Genomic DNA, 6,704 nt, shown 5'->3' on the forward strand with positions numbered 1-6,704 from the left:
AACAATAGTAAAAGTAGTGATGGGCAACTTCCAAGATTTTCATAAAAGCTCATTTATTTATATAAAATTTGTTTTTTAGCACGTTTTTAGTACAATTTATTTCACTAATTATAATTTTTGCCTAAAATTCTTAAGTCAAAAAGCTTTCTAATGGATTACCGAAATGTTTTGTGATTACAGATAATTCATTATTTTATTATAAAATAAGTTCCTATAAGTATTATAAAAATAACTTTTAGAAAAGTAATGAGTCATCTTGGTTGAAGCATAGACTTTACTTATAATCATTGTATGTGTTTGGAAATACACACTTGAGGTCAAATCTTTGACAGGTAATGTACTGATAAGAAAAATTAAAGGATTTTCCTATTAGGAGCCGTATCTATGAGGGCATCATTGTAAGATATAACTAATGATTTCTAAATGACTTCTGAGTACGGTGTAAATTCTAAGATAAGGTGACTCACTCAGGTGTTGGCCAGATGGCATTCGTTTCTCTCTTCCTTACAATTTATTATAGAGAATCGACGTAGTATTAACGATTTTAGTATTCCGTAGAATGTTTGTCAAAAACGCAGCTTTCCGTGTTTATTTCATATCAACTAAGTATATATTTAGGTATAATATTATAACAAAAAGCGAAAACTTAATGGCAACTTAATGGAATGAATTGTATTGAATCGAATTCAAAATTAATTAATTCAGTCTATTCTGATTTATGTTTTTTGAATTCTGCTTACCTCGGTGGGAAATAGGCGTGAGTTTATGTACATATGTGAACTAAAAAAATAACCATACGGCATGGTATCGTCAACTATATTAATATTACATAATATATAAACTCACATCTACTCCTCATATATAGTATCTACTATGGAAATCCATTTGTTTCAATCCTAAAATACGTTTATTTATTAAGTATACCTAAAATTTGGAATGTTTAAAAAGTTTCCCGGCGTAAAGTTTGTGTGAAACGATGGATGAATGTGGAGAAAGCAAGAGAAGTATCGAGATCAAAGTCATGGTCTCTGTTTACTCCGTAATTTATGTAGGTATGGATGAATCTTTAATAGTTAATCGCTGGTGGAATAACCTTGTTGAGGCTAGATACGAATGGACGAAAATAGGTGTCAGTGCCGATATTGGGAAAGCTCTGGCTTCAGAAGATTCAAATTAAAATGATTCCTTTAACAACCATGCTCTAGCAAAGTGAGTTCGACTTTAACTTTGCCGCTTTTTTCTCTGAGTCACGAGGTAACCGCAAATTGGTATAAAAAACTTGTTTCATCCGATATAGAATTATTCAGCTTAAGTTGATAGTAATCCTGAGTCATGACTAAGAAGCGTGTTAGCTATGAATCGCGATGTGCGTGAAATTATGCTGCTTTGTTTCTTAGGAGACAACGGGTTAGAAAGTATAGCGATCATAATAGATCGAATTATAATAATGTGTTACGCAACTGTCGCCGGCTGTTGTCAGCGAAATTGTAATTGATACCGGATGTAAAGGCACTTAGCTTAACTTGACAGGCGCTGTATGATATTTCGATCGATGATATTTGTACCCGCATTGGAGCAGCGTGGTGGAGTATACTCCATGCCCCCTCCGGTTGATTGAGGGGAGGCCTGTGCCCAGTAGTGGGACGTATATAGGCTGTTTATGTATATATCATATTTGATACAGTATTTATTCAGTGTGCCACCATGCAAATTATTCACGTGTATGTGCAGAAGTAAGGGGTCGAGGGGGGAATATTGGGCCAACAGAAGACGAAGAATAAACATAAACATGTTGTATATATACTACCTACGTAAATACCTCTATACGATAGCTCGTATAGAGGTATTTACGTAGACGTGGTTAGAGCATTCACATTTCGTAAAGAAACATTCTAATCAAAATATGTCCGAATGATTGTCATATTTTTTAATTTGTTGATTAATTGGAGACAGAAGTTTGCTCATTAATTGGACTGATAGTGAAGGCGATACAGGGTACAGGTATATAGGAGTACTTACATGTCAATAAAATTATATTGCTTAGCCCTTCGGAATTCATACATACATAAACTCACGCCCGTAATCCCTAATGGGGTGGGCAGAGCCACAAGTAATCAAGACAACTTGCAGCCACTGTTGATACGATGTCGTAAGCTGGATATGATGAACCTTATGGAATCATCCTTCGGAATTCATAGATCGATTCTTCTCTGGAAAAGTTACTACAATATACTTATTACAATATACGCATAAATCTTGACTTACGTCCGGCCATTTCTGTGCTATTTTAAAGACACAGCATGTGTGTCCTATATCTAATAATATTGTAAAACAATAGAATAGTTCAATAAATGCCTTGAAAGCAGACATTAATAGTACGTTTCCGGAATAAATCCGCCATTGTAGCGTGCGCGCCCCGGGCTCGCTTTTCGCAACCTCGTTGAATCCGCAATCGAAGCCATCAAAGCTAATTTATTGAATTGCCACATAAAAGCTTCGCCTTAAACTCCCATAGACGTTACACATGTATGGGACCTTGTTGGTACTAACGTAATTTTGTTTCATTTCGGTTCACATGAGTGAATGTAATTTACCGGCGCCTATATTTTCTAGATGAATTGCAAACTTTGAAAATAATAATTATGCTTGCAAACCCTGTTGATAAAAAAAACTTTCAGTTAAGTAAATTAGGTACATATTTGCGTCTTAATGACATTTTATAAAGTGCCCAGATAGAAATATTTTTGTATTTTTCAATTGTGTTTCACACCTGTAAAAAATTACGGTTATTTTGCGGTTGTTTATGGTCAGTTACTTATACTGTTTTTGATATTCATCGGTTTTTTATGATTTAAAGATAGAAATCCAAATTCCAAAAGCTCAAATTGAAAATAAAATTTACAATCAGATTAAAATCTGATTAGTGTAACTAACACGTTTTTTAAGTAGGTGAGGTGGTTTAACTGGTAATATCGATATAATATTCATTAAAATAGACCAATGGAGTAAGTGACGGAATACTTAAAATCCATAATGAGTTTACTCGATAAAGAAGTCCCAATTCTAGCGGCGCCGGCGCCGGTGTGACGGTCGTGTGCATTCCAGAACATTGGACATGTTTACTTCCGTTATGCACATACTGACACGTTGTACGAGGTCGTAGTAGATGCAGCAGGAAAATACTGCAGAAGTTGTAATCATATAAAAAGCAAATATGACATGTTCTAGTACTCGAGCAGTAGAGCTTTAGTAGGAAAATTTTAGTAGTAGTTGAGTTTTAGTAGTAGGGCTTTAGTAACAGAGCTTTAGTAGTAGAGCTTTAGTAGTAGAGCTTTAGTAGTAGAGATTTAGTAGTAGAGCTTTAGTAGTAGAGCTTTACTATGTACATTGAAAATAATTTAAAAACCAAAAACATGTCATGAATTGAGAAACGGAAAATTTCTTCTGATATTAAATCAGAATCAAGAGCTTAATCATCCCTCAGTACTCGGCGTTGTCACTAACACGCTGTATTGTCATAAGGACAATAGTGGAATTTACGCAAAAAAAGTCGCCTCATAGATTTCAATTTTATTATGATAGAGTAAGGATATATTCTTCTCTGACCTATGATATTAATTCTCTTGCAAAGAAAAATATTGTTCTTGAGAATGAAAGCTCTATAATTGGCTCTTGTGAATAAATTTTAATACAGAACTTCTAATATTAAGAAGCAATTGTATTAACTTTGTTAAAATGGGTGAGCTGGTGGAAAGGAATTTAATATTTACAGGCGAAGGTAAAAAATAGCTTTATATCGAAGTAAATTTCCTTGCAATAAGTAATGATAGAAGTTTCTATACATTAATAGTCAATCAAACAGTGGGCGGAATCGTCCATTAAATAGAAATAAATATAGGTAATTGGTAACAATCTGAATTTTATCTTATATAAAAGTAATATAGACATTTATTTTTTCGAAGTAATTGGCCCAAACACATACAACACATAAATAAACAGCCTATATACGTCCCGCTGCTGGACACAGGCCTCCCCTCAATCAACCGGAGGGGGTATGGAGCATAGTCCACCACGCTGCTCCACTGCGGGTTGGTAATTCACCCAAAAGTCGCTCATAATTAACCGTAATGAGTACTCAAAATGCGTCGAATAACCTTTAAACCTTTAACGCGGTTCCGTTGAGTCCAGTGTTCTCTTTCGATAGTGGTTCAAAATTAATAGAATAATCAACCGTATTGCACCATGGCGTGGCGTTTAGTGTTAAAATGTTAACATCGTGATCGCCGGCTTCCGATAATCGTCTGCACGCTATACCAACACTAACAAGCGTTTTCCGGACAAAAGTTTAGGTTTCATATATCATATAGTGCCCATGGGTTATTTATATGTTGCAATGCCTAAAGTATTATAAATGTTACCTGTGGTTTGGGAACAAGAGAGTAATCAGGTCCCTATTATGCAAATCGCCTCGATTCGGTAACAGAAGCCCGATATCCGCTGATTATCTCGAGATCGACGCATGTTACGAGTAATCGATTTAATAATCGTTTACGCTTTTTTCTAAAAGGAAGTTACGTTAAAAAAGAGACACAATTGATGTTGAAAATGTATTTCGTAATTTCGTTCTATAAAGAGAAGCTTGATTACTTTAATACCTACTACAAGTACACTGGAATTAATTGAAAACAAACAATTCATTGCAAACGTCAGAGGGATTTGTAATAATATTTCTATTGAGGTTATTAAAGCAATATTTATTTTTCGTTGAGCGTACCCACAACCAGGTGTTTTTTTTTTTATGAAGAGGAGATTTGGAGCATATTTTTATGTAACGTTTCATTTTGCTGTTTGTACTTATTCAAAATTTAGGGTGTCGAAATATTTATGCCCAAGGAAGGCATATGGCTATATATAGGATATAGAAATATTATTACATTTATATGAAATAACAGATCATGAGCACTATCATAAAGCTTTTAACGTCCCAACTCTAGGCTGAGAAAGACTATAGATTTATTATAAAAAATAAGAGAAATATTCGTCGAGTATTTTAGCAAAACTGAAGTGTTTTATATATGAAAACAGTGTCAGTGATCTCTCAAATCTGCTGTTTACTTACTGGCAAGCGGGAGAGGTGCATTAGCAAGTAGGAAGTGTGGATATTATCGCAGGATCTGGGCCGATGAGATAGGTGTGGCTATCAGCGTGTAAGAGAGACGCCTTCCTGGCGGCGTAGCTACTATAAACAAACGCATTCACGCAGTCAGATTCAAGTTTTGACAGCTGTGGCAGGTTGTTGCGGTTTCCTTGTTATTTTTTTTTCTAAAGTTTGATGTTGATTTTTTGATAATTTCGATTTTAGTTATTTCAGTCATTATTATTTATTTTAGTTATTTCGACATTTTTTGATAATTTTCGAGTGTTTGATCCGCCAATGACAAAAGAAAATTAATTTTTGTTTTTGTACGAAAAATAAATACACATTCCAAATTCAAATTTAAAATTTGATCTTCTTCTTCTTCTTCTATCGTGTGAGTTGTGAGGTGAATTACCAACCTCATCAACCCTGGTGTCAGGGTTACTATTGAGCCGCCAAAGGCCCCTGACATGACTCATATAACGACTACGTACTTACATCAGTAAGTAATAACCGGGACCAACGGCTTAAAGTGCCTTCCGAAGCACGGATCTTTTTACTTTTTAAAATTTGATGGAATGAATGATCTGAAGCTGCGCTTTGATTGCTTTTTTTACATACGTAGAGTGGAAAACGATTTTAAAATAGCAATTGTTTATCGAATGTGTTTGTTTTTCAACTGCATTGATTGATCCAGTATACTCTTTGTGCTCAAAAACAGAGGAGATTGTATAACTTAATGCTACATGGAGGTGTATTTTTCCATTCTATTAGCAGGTTCCAGTTACCCAAGGCCATGGGTATGAAAAATGATAGCAACTGTTAGAATTTCTACATAGTGCAGGCGCCTGTTTTGCATTTATCTATCGTCTTTATCAGGAGGAATAAAATTTTATCAGAGACTTATAGAAGTCAATATTGTCTTCTTAGGCTGATAATCCACACGAATCCCGCCATAAAAATAAAAACATAGTATTAAAAATCCGACTAAGACGCACATCACATTATCTTGTTTCTCTCTCTTTAGTTTGCTTTTTTTGAAGTAGGTTTTTTTTTACTTTTTCATTATATATTTTTTGTGTTTGCTGCCTCTTTGCCTATAATCATCGGACGGTGAAGACAAATATACAAACACTTCTTAGAATCCATTCAGCAGTTGGGATGTTTCGAGGTTATAAAGAAATCCACACATACCCAGATACGCTCCAAACACTACACCCTATTTAGCAGTCAGGTAACAAAAATGGCGGAAAAAGAATACGGCATAGGTTTTTAAAATAAAATCCACAAGCGTTAAATTTGACAAGCCCTGTAATTTGTTTTGATAAATGTAATTTATTCGTACTTGTGAGTAACTTGTAGTTTGTGAACGTTTAGATTTTTAAGTTTAGATAAACAGTCTTAAAAACCTAGTATAGGACGCCCTTGGGCTAGATGGAGTGACGACATCCGTAAGGTTGCTGGCAGCGGCTGATGGTGAAAATCCGCGGACCGAGGTCGTTGATGATGATGATGATGAAATCTTTAGGAACTTTATTGAGTGAAAGCTGAAGCAGTGTCTAGGTGT

This window comes from Pectinophora gossypiella, chromosome 8 (genome assembly GCF_024362695.1).
Source record: "Pectinophora gossypiella chromosome 8, ilPecGoss1.1, whole genome shotgun sequence".
Lineage (NCBI taxonomy): Eukaryota > Metazoa > Arthropoda > Insecta > Lepidoptera > Gelechiidae > Pectinophora > Pectinophora gossypiella.